The sequence below is a fragment of the Sphaerodactylus townsendi genome, linkage group LG09 (genome assembly GCF_021028975.2).
Source record: "Sphaerodactylus townsendi isolate TG3544 linkage group LG09, MPM_Stown_v2.3, whole genome shotgun sequence".
NCBI classification, from domain to species: Eukaryota; Metazoa; Chordata; class Lepidosauria; order Squamata; family Sphaerodactylidae; genus Sphaerodactylus; species Sphaerodactylus townsendi.
In genome coordinates this window covers 55837071-55856392 of record NC_059433.1, presented here as the reverse complement: position 1 = coordinate 55856392, position 19322 = coordinate 55837071, and positions in this window count along the sequence as shown.

The following is a 19322-nucleotide window of genomic DNA, read 5'->3' as shown; positions in this document are numbered from 1 at the left end:
GGTCTTCTCCACTGGCTTCCTTACGATACCATAACTGGAAAGGCCAGGGATTGAACCTGGAATCTCCAGCAAGCAAAGCTTGTACTCTTCTACAACCCTGTACCCCAATACATGGTATCTGGTAAGTACATATGATGGTTCATCCAAATCATTAACAAGTGGCAAATATGCATGTGTAGACTAGCTCTAACTGCAGAATTGAATGTATGTATTCAGTTTCTAACCACCTGACAGGAGGACTTGCAGTCATTCAGATAAAAACACAGGTATTTCCAGAGCTGGTATTAAAGCTCTGTCAGATTTTATTCCACCTTTCACCCACGTAGATCCACCAGAGATCTCTCTAAATCTCACAACCCTGTGAGATAAGTTAAATGGAAATAATAGATAATAGATAATAACCTGCCCTGTTGTTGTTTCATTGGTGAGGACTCATTCATACTTGGAGCCATCAAGTAATGACTCCTATGTCAACCAGAGTTGAGTCTCTATTTATCAGTATTGGCTTCTTGGGAGTAGAAAACACTCCCACACCAAATTTGTTTATCAGCAGCAGTGAAATCCTATGTGAAAGTCCTGAAATCAGTGGGTTTAGAAAGATGTAATGCTGCTCATGATGGCAGTGTACAATGTTTCATTAAAAAATTGTAAATTACAACATGTAGAAAGAAGGTATCTATTTTGAAAACACACTGCAATAGCATGAAATATACAACTCTTTAATAACTATGCTGAAAATTGAAGCAGTCTGTTTTCAATAACACTGTTAACAATGCAAATGTTAACACACCAAAAATGTACAATCCAGGGATGTAGGTATAGATTTTTATGGGGGGTTCAGGGGGCATGCCCCCACCTGCCCCTGGGGCATGGCCATGCCTTCCCAAGCCCCACCTCCAGCCTCAGTGCTTATAAAAACAGTTCTCTGAGGCTGGGACGGCAGACTCTCCTGCCCTGCCCCGTCCTCCCCCAATCCCAACTGGCAGCCAGCAGCCCCTTCTGCCCTCCCCTCTGGGCAGAGGCGTAGTTAGGGAAAATGGAGTCTGGTGCAAAATCTGACTTGGGCGGGGACCCCCTCCATGGGCGGCCACTGTGATGCTAGAATCCACCCCCAAACAGCACCACTTTCAATGGTGTTTAAACTAGAGAGCCCAAATTCTCCTTTTAAATCCACCTTAAAGGGAGAATCTGGGGTTCCCAGTTAAAACTGTTTTGGGGTGGATTCTCCCCCACCCTGAAACAGCATCACTTTCAATGTTTAAACTGGGGACCTCAAATTCTCCCTTTAAATCCATGCCGAAGAGGGTGGATTTAAAAGGAGAATCTGGGGAAATTTGGGGGGTGCCTGCTGTCAGGGGTACAATTGTTAAGCTAGCAGCACCAAACTTTCAGGGTATCTTTAGGATACTCTCCTAATGATACCACCCAAGTTTGGTGAAGTTTGGTTCAGGGGGCTAAAGTTATGGACCCTCAAATGTGTAGCCCCCATCTTCTGTTAGCTCCCATTGGAAACAATGGGGATGGGGGCACCCCCTTTGGAAGTCCATATCTTTGGACCCCCTGGACCAAACTTCACAAAACCTGGGTGGTATTGGTAAGAGACTCTCCTGATGATACCACCCAGGTTTGGTGAAGTTTGGTTCAGGGGGCTAAAGTTATGGACCCTCAAATGTGTAGCCCCCATCTTCTGTTAGCTCCCATTGGAAACAATGTGGAATGGGGCACCCCCTTTGGGAGTCTACAGCTTTGGACCCCCTGAACCAAACCTCTCCAAACCTGGGTAGTATCATCAGGAGAGCCTCCCAAAAAAACTCTGAAATATTGGTGCTGCTAACCTAAAAACTGCGCTCCCTGCATGCCAAAAACTGAAAAAACACTAAAAATAAAAAAAACCACAAATGGGGGGGGCGGAGCTTCGGACATGTAATGAGGGGGGGTTGAACCCAAGAACCCCCTTTACCTAAATCCTTGGTACAATCTATACAAAAATTAGAGTGATTTTTAAGCATGCTATAGAGAAAGGGAAAATACTGGCAGCTGCTCATCTTGGATAGAATGATTTTAATTTTCCAGTTTCCCAGATGGCACAGAATGCACAGCCACTGCTGTTTCCAAGGCTGCTTTCCTTAATAAAGTGATTGGAGGAAGGATCAGTACAAGACCCCAGGGACTGAATCACTGAATGGTCAAATCAACAGTTGAAATTAACCATGTGCAGAAAAACTTTTACACCATGGAGTAAACAAAGAAAAAAAGATTAAGGGTTTGTGATTGCACAATTTTCCAAGAGGCATGAGAAGAGAGCATAACAAGAATGGGAAAATATGGTCAGGCTTCCTTAGGAATAAGCCTGCAGGATTGATCCTAGGGGTAACTTGGGCATCAGGTGTGAGACCCAAGCCCCTTGTGCCTGGCCATCATCATCCAGGGGATTCTGGGAGACTGTGACACCAAAGAACATCCTGCTTATGCTTTCTCTAGAACTGCAATAAAAGCTTTCCCAAGCCAGTTAGACAACATCTGGCTCTTATCAGATTCTGACCTTGGAGAGTACTGAGCATAGCTGAGAATGCTTTGTGCTTTAGAAACTGTTTTTCTTTGAGCTGCTGAGAAAGTTTTGCTAAGAGGGTGGCTGATAGGAAAGAGGGTGCTTGGGGCTTAGCTGAAGCATATCATCTGCTACTGTGTATATGAACACCAAATTCAGCAATATCTTTGGAGTGTGCCTGTTGGAACTGATTCAATAAACCTGATTTCAGCAACCCTGAATCTGGTTATTGGGAAGAGGTTGACAGACATGACAGGGGAGCACAATTCACCCTCATGACTCCTGTTCTCTCACTGAGGTCGCCCAGCAGCTTCTCATAGCTAGAGAAGTTGGGAGAAATAGGGAGGGTGGGCACTTTTGCATTAGACTCTATGCCAAGCCTTCATAGCATCCAAGAATGCTGTTTTAAACCTCTTGAGTTTGGCGTAGCATTGCTCAGGGGTCTACTCACACCCACCCTCTTGGAGGTGCTCAGCTATGCACCCAGAGAGGTTACTGTGTGTTCTGGCCATTAGCCTGGAGGAGAGCACCTGGTCAATTTCTGGGCTCTGCCAGAAAGTTCTCCTATGCTGCATGGGTAACAAATGTGAAGTGGAGTACTGTGCATTGGATAATGAGAAAAGCTTGGCCAATCAATTCATACCAAAACAGAAAATTTTCAAAATTATTGGGTTTTTGAAGGGTTCCCCAAAGATCTCACAGGAATATTAAGTATTCTGGTGGGGAATCAGATGAATTCCCACTCAGTGAACTAACCCTTTCACTATGGTCCAAACAATTATCATAGTAGATGGAAGATGCATTTTAAATAATACTGATGATAGCTCAGAGCTGTGCTGTCCACCCCACAACATGAAGGAAGAATTCCAGACCACAGTAAGATCTGTACAAAATGGAGGAACCACAGGTGATTACAGTATTCATTCACAGACAGGCAGCATTTTGACACAGAAAGATTACTGCTAGTGCTGTCCACTGGGACAGATTGCACCCCAAAGACATTGCCAGCATTGGAGCCTGTAGGAATGATTGGATGAGTGTGCAACAAAGCAGATCATGTTGTTAATTCTGGTCTGTGCACCATCATTGCTCCCTTTTCCCAGTAACCAGAGGATGGAAACAAAGTGGACAAAGAATCTTTGCAGGTAAGTATTCATTATTTGGTATAGCACAATATTGATATATCAATATGAAGGAAACAAGGAATCTCAATCCAAAACCAATGTCTTTTATTATATTGCTAAACCTGATTTTTCACTCAAAATGGTGGATCAGTTATTTCTCCCACCCTCCCTCTTCCACTAGCCATTTCATTTTTTCACTAGGCTTGGCAGGGATGTTTGGAGGGTCCAAGGGGAGTTGCAGAAGCACACACACATAATTAAAGATCCATGAAAATGAGGAGAGATCCCGCCACCAGGACAGATCTTTGCCACTAACGATCTGAAAAGGAAGCCTCCCCCAGCCAATACATCACCTGGGCAAGGAGAAAATCATCAAAATGTAGCATGAATGCCGGGTTGCAGTAGGAATGTTATACCATGGTGCCCCACCACCAGTAACAGAAGTCTTTCAAAAAAGCACTAACATTACAAGAGGATTTTTCCTGCTGTAGTCAGATAAAAACTTATATTTTGGTCCACATCACATAGCCAGTGGCATTTGAGTCTAAAGATTTTGAGTAGTCTTTAGGGTCAGAGGCGTAGCTGGGCCATACTGCACCTGCTGCGCAGTCTGTTTTCCACCCCTCCCCCCAGCGCCCCACCCCCAACGCACACATTTACCTTCATTCAGCCTGAAAGTGCAGGCTGGAAAAAGCGGCCTGTTCTCTTGAGGCTGAAAACGACCGGGTGGGAACTGCACTTCCCAGGAGACCTTGGGGCTTGCCTCCACTTTCAGGCTGAACTAAGGTACGTGGGGGGAGCAGGAAGCTGCGGGGGCGATTTTCTGCCCCTTAAGGTGTGCTCCCGGTGCAATGCGCACACCCTACCCCCTGGTGGTTCTGCCTCTGTTTATGGTGGTCTATCACATTGAGGAAATAAGCAGTTCTGTTTGAAGCAGTAATTATGAAATTGTGATATATCCCAGGTGGCATAGCATTGTATAACTTACCACAGATGTAGCATTGTTTCAACAGCAGGAATTTAGGAGCCATTTTTCCCCAGGGAGGGAGAAGATGTCTGATTAGAATTGATGGAAGCATGCACACCCCAAAAAACCCAACAAAAGTGGACTGAAAAGGGCAGAACTGTCAATCCACATGAACACTCTCCAAGACATCACAGGTGATGCCTCAAGTCCACAGCAAGAAATGCCAGTGAACCAGGGATAAACGATAATACCTGGGTAATGCCTGCCCCAGTGCAGATAGGTGAGGGGGAACAGGGGAATGGAAAACAACATCCAGCATGCCTGAAAGCAAAGACCACGCAGTGAATACCCCTTCGTATCGCAGTAAGCTCCCCGTGTACAATGGGTCTCAGGTTCCATGCTGTCCCAGCTCAACCCAGATACACTAAATGAACATTATACCATCGAGCAATTCACTTGTGGTATAAACAGGAAATTTTGCATCCTTTCCATAGAAAACAAGTTTTAATTCTACTCTTAAGGTTTATATTACACTGGCTTGCTTAAAATGTATGAAAGAGAGTTCTGAAAAAGCAGGGGAGAAATGCAATCTGTTTTTCAGTATGCTGTCAGTGGTGGTTGGTTTGAAGAAGGACATGACCCTTGCTTCTTCCCATTCCAGTTTTTCCTCTTCTCAGCACCTGCATAATACATTTACTGTTTTCGTTAATCACTGTAGGGTTTTCCTACCACACAATAAGAACTTATTTGAGAGCAGAAACAGTCTCAGTGCTTCAGATGAACGAAACCTCCTTAAGGCCCCACAGTTTTCTTTGTCTTGCATATATCATGTTCACTAGCATATTTAACCCACAGATGTTATCTTCTTTAATTTGGGAGCAATTCGGGATTTGAAAGAAACACAGATTAGCAGATTTGTGAGAAATAGAATGCCATCCCCATGGCCACACTAAACCAGCAATTATCTAGAGCAGTCTACTCTGGAGAACTCTCCACACCCAATAAACATCCCTTTTCTTCTGCAAAACATCCATGTATTTTTAATGATTTGTTTAAAAATGTATTTTCCATGCAGCTTCAACGCTCTGTGACCACAGACCACAGTGCGTGATAAGCATCACCAAAAGTTGCTGGAGAACATTTAAAAAGTTAAGAACATGGGAAGGAATTCAAATGTTGCATTATTTGGGTCTCTGATGTTGCCTATAATTTTGCTGGCTTTATTGTTTTCTCCAGTGGGAAAGGCTGCCCAAATATGCATTCACAGTAAACTACGTCTGCCATATAGTATTAAAGCAAGGCGTATGTGATAAGCACTTTCTTTGTGACCTGTTATTATGAATAACATTTAGCATTCATTGTAATAGTGTAGCTCTAATCATAACAGACTTGCTTAGTATTCATAGGATTGAGAGGCAAATTTTGTTCCATTATAATTTAGTAACAGTTAATGGGTACATTTTCTCTTTTTATATTTTTTTAACATGTACAATGTATAACAGTTTCACATCTGCTGTAGCACTCTTGTAGAAATAGAATTTGTAATGTTTCTAAAAGACATTATTGAAAATGCCAGTCATCTAAAGCAGAGCATGAACAACCAACAATGTTTACTTCAGCTCTTTCACAAAAACCTAATAGTTTGAGAGTTTCTGAAGATGATTAAAGTAACTAATAGCAAAGAATGCATTCCTATGATATATGCATTCAGATGATATCTGCCTGTAGAGATATTGAAGGGACTATTCTGCACATAGAGATGGATTATACCTGGCCAGGATACTTATATTCAGATGGGTTTCGCTCTCACAGACAAAGGAGTTCAGTCATTCCATTATTTGGGTGGGTCTAAATGGTCTTTCACCCAGTTTGCAAAGGATTTTGAGGGGCTTTAAAGGGCAGGCATCTTTTAAGGGGGAGGACAGTGACAAAGGGAGGGGGAACTGCGCCAGGGGCATGAACTGCCCGCGCGCCCCCTCCCATTCCCGCCCACACCACGCCCCTGCCACATGACGGCAATGGCTGCACCCGGGACAAGCAGCCCCTGATGTCCCCATTGCCGCTACACATCTGGGGAAGGGAGAAGAGTTCGGGTTTGCATTTTTATTCTTGTGTAGTAATGTGCTTTTCCAAAGCCACCCTGGTAGCCAAAATGTCAAACTGAACAGATGAACACTTGGCAAAAGCACTTGAATTAATAACCATGAGGAAAATAATCTAAAACTGAAACTGGGCCATTTGACTTGACCAGTCAAAATGTCAAACTTATGTTCATAAAGTATCTCAGATGGTTTGTTACCATTTACTCATATCTTATATGCAAGTGATTTTTGTTTCTTAGGAAAGATGTTCGGAAATAGAGGCTGTTTTGTGCATATGTACACACACACATGTGCACACAAAGTGAATATCACCTGGTCTTGTCACAAAAATCAATAGAATAATCCATTCCTTCATCAGTTTCTTTTACACATGAATTACTACTACAAGAAAACATTTGCAATCCAGATCACATTTAAACAAAAAAGGAGAATATTTGATATTTCTATGTAGCTAATCTTGTCTTTCTGTTCCACAAGTTTCTAGTCACTTCAAATCCAAAGAGATGCCATCCTCATCTGTTATAGATCAGTAGTGGCCACCTGTGATTTTGCACATGTGGGTGGTCTCTGCAGTATTTTATTGACTTCAGAGATCTGTTTTTTCAGATATAATATAACAATATAACAAATTCAAAGCCTAGTTCCAAAAAACACAGCTTAACATAATTTTACATAACATGAAACACTTCTTATTTTACAGCCTAGGTATATAGGAAATGTGATTGGCAGAAACAGGCAAGGCTGTAGACAGCTATAACGACTGGTTGGGGATGTTCTCAAGCCAAGAGTTCCTAAGTTCAGTTGATGATGCTGCACGTTTAAAAAAAAGATGAGGGTGCAACACGAAGAAGACAGTTGCTCTGCAATCAGGAAAGAATGGAAGGGTGCTCCTCTAGCAGTTATACCAGGTCTGGCCAATCTGGAAACTTTATACTGTTGCCAGTTGTAGGAGTTAATCTGGACATGCTTGTTTGTCTCTGTACCTGAAGGAGAACTTAAACCAGGGATCTCCAACAAGTAGCGTATTCATCCTCTAGAAGACCTAGGAAGAGATCACAAAAGATCTGCTGTAGACCTTTTTAAAATTTCACTTTTGTAAGATTTTTCTCTGTGATGTGTACTTGATAACTTCATAACTTGTGGCCTTCCCAATCCATGTCCTGTTTCTAAGGCTGTTTCTGCACAGCCAAGGGAGAGACCCTGCATCGGCATTAATCATGCCAATTCAGGCTCTGGGACCGTTCGCACAAATGACCCCATGGGATGTGCAGCACTGGCGTAATGCCCATTGGGCAAGGTGGGCAGCTGCCCAGGGCATCACCTTGTGGGGGGCATCAAAATGCTGGGTTCGTTTTGGGGTATTTTAGTGGTTTTCCATTTTTGGCCTGCAGGGGGCGCAGTTTTTAGGCTAGCGGCACCAAAAGTTCAGCGTATCATCAGGAGACTGTCCTTATGCTACCCCCCAAGTTTGGTGAGGTTTGGTTCAGGGAGTCCAAAGTTATGGACTCCCAAAGGGGGTGCCCCTATCCCCTATTGTTTCCAATGGGAGCTAATAGGAGATGGGGGCTACAGTTTTGAGGGTCCATAACTTTGGCCTCCCTGAACCAAACTGCACCAAACTTGGGGGTATCATCAGGGCAGTCTCCTGATGAGACCTTGAAAGTTTTGAGACTGTGCCTTCAGAAATGTGCCCCCCCCCCCCAGCCTGCAACCCCCATTGACAGCAATGCAGAAAACTCAATGCAGAACAAAGATTCTTGGGCAAATTTCTAGGATGTTCCTGCAGGGGGTGCATTTTTGGATGTATCAGCACCAACATTTCAGGGTATCATCTGGAGATGATGGCACCCCCCAAGTTTGGTGCAGTTTGGTTCAGGGGGTCCAAAGTTATGGACCCTCAAAGGGTAGCCCCCATCTCCATAGCAAAGAATGGGGGATGGGGCACCCCCTTTGAGGGTCCATAACTTTGGACCCCCTAAACCAAACTGCACCAAACTTTGTGGGTACCATAAGGACAGTTTCCAGATGATACCCTAAAATTTTGGTGCCAATACATCCACAAATGCGCCCCCTGCAGGAACATCCCAGAAATTTTCCCAAGAATCTTTGTTCTGCATTGAGTTTTCTGTATTGCTGTCCATGGGGGTTGCAGGCTGTGGGGGGGCACATTTCTGAAGGCACAGTCTCAAAACTTTCAAGGTCTCATCAGGAGACTGCCCTGATGATACCCCCAAGTTTGGTGCAGTTTGGTTCAGGGGGGCCAAAGTTATGGACCCTCAAAACTGTAGCCCCCATCTCCTATTAGCTCCCATTGGAAACAATAGGGGATAGGGGCACCCCCTTTTGGAGTCCATAACTTTGGACTCCTTGAACCAAACCTCACCAAGCTTGGGGAGTAGCATAAGGACAGTCTCCTGATGATATGCTAAAATTGTGGTGCTGATTTGACTAAAAATGTACCCTCTGCAGGCACCAAAGTCCTGGTGCAAAAAAAATTTGGTCATGGTGGAGTGGCCGCCCATGGCGGGGCATCCAACTCAGGTTTTGCCCAGGGCTACAGTTTACCCAGGGCTGCCTCGTTACGCCCCTGATGCGCAGCTGTTGGAGCAAGCTCCGCACAGTCGCATATTCCCCTCCCCAGCCCTAAACGCCTCCTTATCTTCTGCTGGCAGCCGCGTCACTCTATCGTCGCTCTGAGGAGGAAAGGGGACTCGCCCCCATGGCCACAGCAACGGATGAAGCACCGGAGACCAGGGGGCATGTCCCCTTCCCTCCTCTGAGCGACGATAGAGCGACGCGGCTGCTAGCAGAAGGTAAGGAGGCGTTTGGGGCCAGGAAGGGGAGGGGAGGGGAAAACGCCGGCTTCCACCCGCTGCCGTTCGCATGGCAGCAGATGGAAGCTGGCGTTTGCAGGAAAACTCGCTCCCCAAGCGAGTTTTGAATACACCGTTTTGGCCGGCACAGAGCGCTGCTGCATCGATTTGGCAGCGGCACCTGTGCAAAGGGTCCCCGCCAAAACAGTGTTTTACTGGGCTGAAGCCGTTGCTTTCATCCTGTGCAGAAACTGCCTAAGATAGAAAGACATTTAGTAACATGTCAGGGTGAAGGATTAGATCAAGATATTTTCATTACTCAGAAACAGGTCTCATTAAATAAAAGATTGGCAGCACAGTTTCAAATAATTTGCTAGGTTGGGACCCACCTTGAGTTTCTCATTTAGACTACAGCATCTCTGACAATGATAGAAGCAAACTCTTTGGTGTTCCCGTCTCATGGATCTGGTACTGCTAATTTGTAATTAGCCTGGATACCAACCATCTTTTACAAAACGGAGAAAATTGATCTCACAGCCTTTGAGCATGAGGGTAATTCTTCAATGAACAAACAGAAGTTTCCAAACTTTTTGATTAAAATATTGTTAAATTGCTTATGGAAGAACTGGAAGGAACCATTCTCTAACATGGGAAGTTTTCCAGGCTTTGTTCTTGAAGTCACTATGCTACTTAAAAAGTTTGAAGGGGGAAAAGATTACTTGTATGAAACTGGGGCCATTTATGAACTTGTGGTCTCCTTCACATTCCCTTTGGGTTGGATTCTTGATTATGCACATGTTTCCTCTATTTCAGAACTCACCACACTACAGAAGGGAGCTAAGGTCACACTACAGAAGGGAGCTAAGGTCGACTTGGTTCCCTTCAGTGGGGGGTGATTCCAGGCTTTCCGCACAGCAACTTACTTGGTCCCCTGGAACCGAGCTAAGTGGGCGGGATCATCTTGGTGCCTGTTTCGCTCCTTGATCGTGATTGGAGCTTGTGTTACCACAGGAAACGGGAGTGTTCTTTTTTTTTCAGTTTACAGTTACATGCCCGCCATGACTCTCCCGTTTTACATATGCCACAAAAGCGGCTCCTGATTGGTTGAACGGATGAGGTGTCATTTCAATGCATCCGCACTTCGAAGCTTCGAAGCAGTATCAACCTTGTTCCAGCAGAAAGGTGCAGTTCATAACTGCGACAGGGATGTCGCAGTTCTGGGGGGGGGGGGGACTGAGACAAAACAACGTTGAGCTTGGTTGCGGTGCGGATACACTGAGGTGAACCTAGATAGAAACCAGTACAACTCTGTCAGTGCGGAAAGCCCCCTAGTTCACATTATCCTTGCAGATTCCAAAATCTGTGAAAGTATGACTTTTTGCTTCCCTTCACAGGGAAAGTAAGAGATGAATGTGCATTCAGTTTTCTTTGAGTTTTCCTGTTCCTCCCCTCTTTCTCCTGGCCACACAGGAGCATTTCTGCCCACTGCAGAAACAACAAGGAGGTGGAAGGTGGGCAAAATGGTGGCTCAGCATAGCTGAGCAGCTTTTTATTAAAGGAAATCAGGGATAATTAGCCAAATTATTTTGAAATATAGTCTGAGCAGTTCCCTTTGTTATGCTCCTGAGAAGGGGACAGAGAAGAAAGGAGGGACTCAGCAGAGGCAGACTTGATTCATGGCATTTGAAGGCCTTTCATAAGTCGATTCGATTTCGAATACCTTTAATGGCATATAAATAGTTTAACATTAACGTTGTAAGATAATAACAGCCTTTACAACGTCTGACGAGTTAAAATAACACCATTTAAAAATTTAGCCACCGCTTCCAACAGCTCTTAGTTGTGGCTGTTTAAAAGATATATAACCTTCTGTTTATCTGTAATGCCTTCACTTCCATGCAGGAAGGGGATTATGTGCTTCTTCCTACGTATCTCATAAAAAGGACAATCCAACAGCATATGAGATACTGTTTCCACAGAACCCATGCCACACGGGCATTTCCTTTCTTTATGTGGAATTCCAAGGTGGCGTCCAAGGCTAAAGGAGGAAGGCAGGGCATTACACCTAGCTAAGGTGATTGCTCTACGCCACCGGGCCTCAACCAAGAGATAAAAGTACCGGGCTACAATTAATCTATCCACAGGTATTCCCAGAGAGATCGGGGAACAGGTTTTATTAGCTTCCTCTAGCATCTGTTGAAACTCTCTATCAAAAAGTCTCTTCTTGATAGCCCCATAGACCTCCTGCTCTGTTAACATTAGCAGATCCTCCAAGGAAATGCCCAACTCATTAAGTTTGGCTTCGATTTTAACCCACCGCTGGGTTGTGTGGAGGATGGAGCATCCCTGGGATGTATAGTCCAGTTCATCTCGATTAAAACAAATCCTGGCCCAAAACTTGAATGTACGGCACCAGGCCAGAGTTTCCAGCTGATGCTGGCCTGTTTCTAAGCACAGGGCCGCATAGGGAATAGAATGGGGCAAGCCAAGGATTTTATACAGAAAGTACGACTGGACCCTTTCAACCTCTCTGCTCCATGCCCCTATCCAGATGGGGATCCCATAAAGGATTTGTTGACTCACTTTGGCATTAAATGCTCTCAACGCCGCAGGGATGTATCCTCGGCCTTTCCCATAGAGGAAGCGTATAATGGCTGAGGCACTTAATTTAGCGGCGGAGATGGCCCAATTCCTATGTAGTGTCCAGGAGGCCCTATGATGATAGGTAAACTCTAGGTATTTATAACCTTTCATAAGTCCTGGTTTGCACTTCGCAAACAGCCTCTCTGAAAACCGCATCTGCCTCAGTTACAAAAGATGCTGATGTGGAAGCCAGACAGACAAGATAGGAATTATGGACCATAAATGAATCAGTTAATATAACAAACTGTTCTCTGGGCTGTTTCACTTAGCAGTGAAGGGACACTTGGCAGTCAAAACAAGAAAACTCAGGAAAATCTTCCTGCGAAGCAAACAGCCACAGGGTAAATGCTGCTTGCATTAATAGCCTGGAAAACCTTTAAGCATTTCAGAGCTGTGGTAAATATCAAAGGTAGCCATTACTGTTGTTCCCTAAGAACAGGAGCAGGCTAATAGCAGTTGCAATAAATGCAGTTTTAGATTTTTTTAAAAAAATATTCTTTATTAGAAAATTTTTGGCAAAGTTACAGAGAATCAATAGATATAATAGATACAAAAAAGAAAGTTTAAAAAGCCTCAGTTTCAACCATCAAAATAATTGTATAATTTCTTGTCTTACACGTGTAAAGTCTAAATTTCTTTACTTTATGTTTATCATATCAAAATATAATGAAAACCAAGACTCAAGTAGAAGAAAATTAAATACAGTTTTAGATTGATGGTTTATTGAAGTGGAGGTTTGCTCTCTGTGGCACAAGAATATCAGTGAAGATGAAAATAATGAACACAAAGGTTACACAATATGTAATTCTCTCTTCACCAACATCTTAAATCTGCTGCTTCCTCCTCAATACATTACAAGATTGTGGGTATGTATCCAAAATCCAATATTATACTTACTGAACTTTTAACTAGCCAACGGAGCCCCTCAGGGATGGGGCGGTATAAAAATCAAACTAATAAAATAAATAAATAAATAAACTATACAATTGCATTGTTTTCAGTTTACAATGACATTGTTTTGGAAGTGCTTATCATATCTATTACATGACTTCACATTTATTTTAAAATTTTGGCTTGGAAACAAAGGGCCAACCTATATTTTATATTGGGGTTTCCCAAATCCATGTTGCTTTCCTGCTGCTACACAGCATCTGAAAGGAATGTCATTTTAAGGAGCTGGCCTCATTATCTTCTTTATTTCATCCCAACTTTTGGTTTCCTTATTTTAGGGAGTTGTTCTCTTTCCTTATTTTTAATTGAGATGGCTCTTGATCCACAAATTGTAAACCTGCTTTGAATGAGCATCTGGCATGCTTCATCTCTCCTTACAATTTTCTCTCAGACACCCATTCTTGCTATTCTCCAGTTCAAACAGTGGTTCATCCATAACTTAACATAAACCAGCCCATTATATTATTCAGTTCATCAATGACATAATTATATGCAGTTGTTAGTCACAAGGGCTTCTGCTCATGCAAGATTATCTTTCAATAAAAAAAATGTTGTATAGTTAAGGACAACCTAAACTCTGACTGCCATATATGGCTTTAACTTGCTGCATACCAGTGCTTGTAGCATTTTTTCACCATTCTGCTTCTAATACTGGAACTTTCTGCTGGGTTGACAGAAAATGCTGGCAGTATTGGAGTAAGCCAAGAATTTGGTCCCCCTATCCTAGACTTAAACTTTATTTCAAAATTGTTTAAACAAGATGCTGCCTGCCTTCCTTACATTCTGTGGCCAGTAGTACCTGTGAATGGAGACATTTATATATTGGAAGTGGTGTAGCTAACTGTTTTAATATTTTCATATAAAATTAACACCAAGATCTCAAAAATGCTGATCCTTCAAAATAGAAGTTTCCTATAGAGATGGAACTCTGATCATTGATCTCTTACGCCTCACACTCCCATTTCTAGCACTGATCTCTCATGTCTCATGCCCTTCCCCCTTTTGGCTTACCTCCCAGAATGAAAAAGCAACCAAAAATGCTTTGACAGAAAACACTGCACTTATATACCTCTTGAGACACTCCTGGTTGTCTGTGCCTCTGAGGTGATGGCACTGGAATACTGATAATTGTGTGGGTCCACCTAAGATGGTAGAATGGGCTTGTCACAGCCGCCTTCTAAAATTCTGCTACTCCCACCACCATTATGGTACCTTTCCTACCCCAAAGTGTATGAGCAAAAAGGAAATGAAAATGAGAATGGCTTCAGAACATTTTTATACTTATGGTTCTCCTGTCTTTAGTGAGTGGTTTAAAGAACTCAACCATTTTACAAGCGTTTGCAAAAAAAGGTTGAAAAAAGCTAAATTAAACTGAAGCAAGGTATCAGGTGTTTACTCATTATTGATTTTAATAAGAGAAGATAAACTTTAATGTCATTGTGCACGCACAACGAAAATACAAACATCCCCTGATGCACATTTCTGCAGTCCTCACACCCCATCTTCCACAATCCCCCTTCCAACCATCCCTGCACAGCCACAGCCACGTCCACGCGACACCATGGACATTTTGTAGTCTTACATCACCATATACAATTATTGCAGTAATTTTTTTGTTTCAGCAAAAACAAAATATAGACTTCCATGCTTGTGGATGTATCCAAGACGGCAAGCATGCCATATGCATATTATATTTTACCTAAACTCTCTCTCCCTGTGCTTGACTGTATAGCCAATGTCAATATTTGGGGTCAAAAAGAACCTAAAGAATGCCATTTGTGCTTATATCGAAGATAACAAGCCTGCCATATCTTTTATTATAATCTGGAACCAAAAGAACCTTTTGTTCTTCCCTGTCCAAGTTCATTTCACCCCTGTTTCCATTATACCTATAATGAAATAAAATTGCCTGTAATCCAGCACATGTGAAATGTTGCTTCAGAACTATCTCTTTATAGGTAGGATAAGACTGGAATTGTCCTTTTCCTTCTGCTGTTCAGTTTTTTGGTTTTGAAGGAACAGTCAGAGTTATCAGTACTAACTCATCAAAGACTCATTCATTTCAATGAGGTAATTGCCATTTTTGTATGGGTAGGTACATGATATACTCCAGCAGATTACAAGAAGCTGAAGTATTCTCACTTGCCATATTGCATTAGGGGCTTTCAGATTTTGTTTGAACTGAGAAACACATGTTTGTTGAGGAAGGCTGTGTGACATTCAGCTGCCAGTGGCAGAGGGGTTTCCCCCTCTTATATACTGAAGTCCTATATCTGAAGTTGGTGAGCATAGGTTTTACCACCAAAACTTCTAGAAATCTCTTTTAATATGTCCTGAAATGTATTAAAAGGGAATTTCTAAGTGAGAGGCCCTGTTGTCATATTGCTTTTAACCTTGTTCATATGCCTTATCACCAGAGTGTTACCATGAGAACATTTGTCTTTTAGTATTTTCTTATGCTACTGTGTACAAGAAGGAACACTAAATTAAGGCTATTTGTTGGAGCATCAAATGGCTGTGCAGTCAGTAGTTATCTTAGCTTGTCATTAGTTTAGCAACAAATGTTATATTGGCACATGTTGTACATATAGCAGCATGTAGTGATGTTTGTTACAATAAAATGAAGCCTAGAAAGACAGGGAATAAACTATTCTGTGCCATCTTGAGTATCTCTCTGATAATAACGCACAGCATCCAATAGTGTAGTACTTGCTAAAGAAATAAAACGTGCATTGCTGCCAGCATAGTGTAATGGTTAAGAGCATTGTACTCTAATCTAGTGAGTAGAGTTTTATTCTCCACTCCTCCAAATGCAGCCTGTTGGGTGATTTTGAGCCAGTGATAGTTCTCTCAGAACTCTCTCAGCCCCACCAATCTCATAAGGAGCATGTTGTGGAGATAGGAAGGGATTGTCATTGTAAAGTCCCATACAAAAATCCAGATACAGTTTTCATACTGTGTCCTACCTGATTTTTCTGTATCAAAACATACCGTCTGATAGACATCACTTAAGATCAAAACAGACAAGGGGTCGGATACAGAATAAATCACTAGTCCGTCAATTCCTTTCCCCCTCATGCCATTCCTCAGTGTCCCTTTCTGTACCCCCACCCCCACAGTGGCATTTAATGGAGATCAGTGCTTTAGATGCTTTAGAAGGAGGGAATCAGGAAAGAGCCATACCACTGATGGAAAATTTAGTCTGGATTCAGTCCATTGGATTGAGCGACTGGGACCTTTTGTAATTTTTTAAAAGTTAATGAGGAGCCCAGGAGGCTATTTGGATGATCAGGAATCCATTCCTGTATAAGGGATTTAACTCTTTAGTCTTTTCCACACTATACAAATCTCCTCCAAAGCAGCAATGTATATAGTGGGGAGGAGGGAGCAAGCACAAGTTCACAAGAGCCTACTTTTTTCTCTTCAGTGAATACAATGCAGCTTTAGAAGGGTATTTTAAAAAATGAAAGAGGCTTGGGAGCAAAGGGTTAAATATGTTGTCCCCAGTCACCATTCCCTCTTTTTAAAGCAGCCACCTGGAACTGCTACTTAGCTTTTTTTTAACTACTGGAGATCCCAGTGTCTGAACCTTGAGCGGCCTTAGTTGCCCACGGTAAGGCAATCAAGATAGGAAAATGGGGAGGGGGGACATTGTTATCCCATAAGCCATTTCAATCATGCTTACATTGAGCAGAGTAATCCTTTTCACACATCAAATGGAGATTAATTCTTTTGCCTTTCAAAATTATAGCTTTTGGGTTATGGATTCATTCCCTCCTTTTAAAAATGCAGAAGGAATAAATCTGTTCAGATTAGAAATAATTGGCATCTCTGTACTGTGAGAAAATGTATTCATGCTATTAAAATGTCGATGCTTTTAGTGTATTGGAAAGATGGTCCCTTATGGTATCTAATAAAGAAGAGTTTGGATTTATATCCTCCTTTCTCTCCTGTAGGAGATTCAAAGGGGCTGACAATCTCCTTGCCCTTCCCCCCCTCACAACAAACACCCTGTGAGGTGGGTGGGGCTGAGAGAGCTCCGTAGAGCTGTGACTAACCCAAGGTCACCCAGCTGGCGTGTGTGGGAGTGTACAGACTAATCTGAATTCCCCAGATAAGCCTCCACTGCTCAGGTGGCAGAGCTGGGAATCAAACCCGGTTCCTCCAGATCAGAGTGCACCTGCTCTTAGCCACTACGCCACTGCTGCTCCCAGTTAGTTGCAAAGCAGTTGAGAGCTGGATCCATCCAGCAGCTCCACAGTTCATCCATCCTGGTTGTATAAGAACAGGATCTGGCCCAAACTGGCTTGGCATGGCATGACTAGAAGCTGGATGTGGTCATGCTGGTACATTTCCCTGGGTCAGGGTGCCAATGTCTACCTCATGGTGGGTCAGGATGGAAACCTCAATGCACTGAACACTTAGAAAAAAGAAGAAGCTGGCACAAAGAATACCTCTGATCTTCCCACTCCTTCATTAAGTCCTTCTTTTAATCTTCCTTTATAAAGTGTTGCTAAAAATATAAATCCTTACATTTTTATGTTGTTTCTGCATTTAGATAGAAATAGACTAGAAAAAGCAAGCATCTGTAATATACAAGCCTGTCTTCCTGCTGTTTATCAGCACAGTATCCTCTGGGAATAAGAGAACATTGGCAAGAGGTAACCCTTCATTTTAGTAGGCTGGCACCTCCCCAGTCCTCATGATCTGGAATGAGAAAGGGAAGCTACAAGTCAGTTTTCATCACATATGCTTTCAATATTTTATTTCCTATTTATTATTGAAAAAGTGCAATCCAGTTCACCCTGTCAACAAATATTATTTTATCAAGAATGACTCCACATACAGTTCAGTTCGAAGTTTTCTTTGCCTGCTTCTTTGAAAAGAAGGTATAATTCTTGAAGCAAGCCTTTATTAGCATAGACAGCAGTACAACAATAATAAAACCAGATTAAAAAGCATATACAATACAGGATATACATATTAGGATGAAGGAAATCTACTGGCATTTAGTAATTTCCAAAAGAAAGTCTGCCACTATCATACAGAGAGAAGGATCAGGGTTGTCCAACAAGTAGTGTAATCTAAATAAATCAGGGAGATCGGGTAAATGTAAAGGAGTGAGATTCACATACTTGGATCTGATTTCCTTGAATCTGAGACAGTGAAGTAATTGGTGGGCCAGAGATTCAACTCGTTACATGGGCACAATCTTTTAGCCTTTTCTTGCTTATTAAATCTGCCATGTAACAAGGCGGAATGCATAACATTAAACCTGGCGAGCATTATGGCTCTCCTTTGAACAGGGTTTATTAAGCAATGCAGGTAGTGTGCCAAGTGGCCCCGTTCAAATGGGAGAGAAAAATACAGGGGGGGAGCATGTTTTCTTGGCTGCAGTGATTAGGGTAGAGAACTCTCTATCCAATAGTTGACCTTTTAATTTCCTATAAGCTTCTGAATAGGACAAAGGGAAAAGTGAATCCACTGACAGTCCAATAGAGGCAATTTTTTCTTCAATTATGGAAAACCAGGGGAAGAAGGTATAATGCACACTAGCTGTTTGGGCAACTACCAGATTAAATGAAAATCATACAAGCTTTACACTAATATTCAAAAATGTATATAAAAGATGCATTGCTGGTTTTGAGGCAAGATAGCCATCAAGTTTACGAACTGCTCCTCCCAGTCCCTGCCACCACATTATTTTGTCTTGCCTACATTAAGATCAAATATTATAGAATGCAAGATTGATCTACATTGCCTATACTAAACACCAGTTCATAAGAGACTTGATGAACTCTTTTCTGAGAGCTTCTGCACAAATTCCATTGAAATGAATAGATGTACCATAAGAACATTATTGTGAGCTCTTTCATAAAACATGTATATTATCATAAAGTTACATTAGTACAGCCTGTACTAAACTGAGCCTGTTTGTCTTCTTTGGTCAAACACCTATCTGCTTCCAAGGAAATCAGGACAGCATACATGGTTTTGTCCTGTTTCATTTTTTTCTTACCTGTGAGACTGTGTGACCATGTGGCTATACCAGTGAACTTCACAGCAGAATATAATTTGGAATTCAGGTTTCTTTAGTCCTTCTTTGACAATTTAACCCCCTTGCAACACTGGACCTTTGAATTACCTTCTTCCATTATTCAAATTTATTCTTAA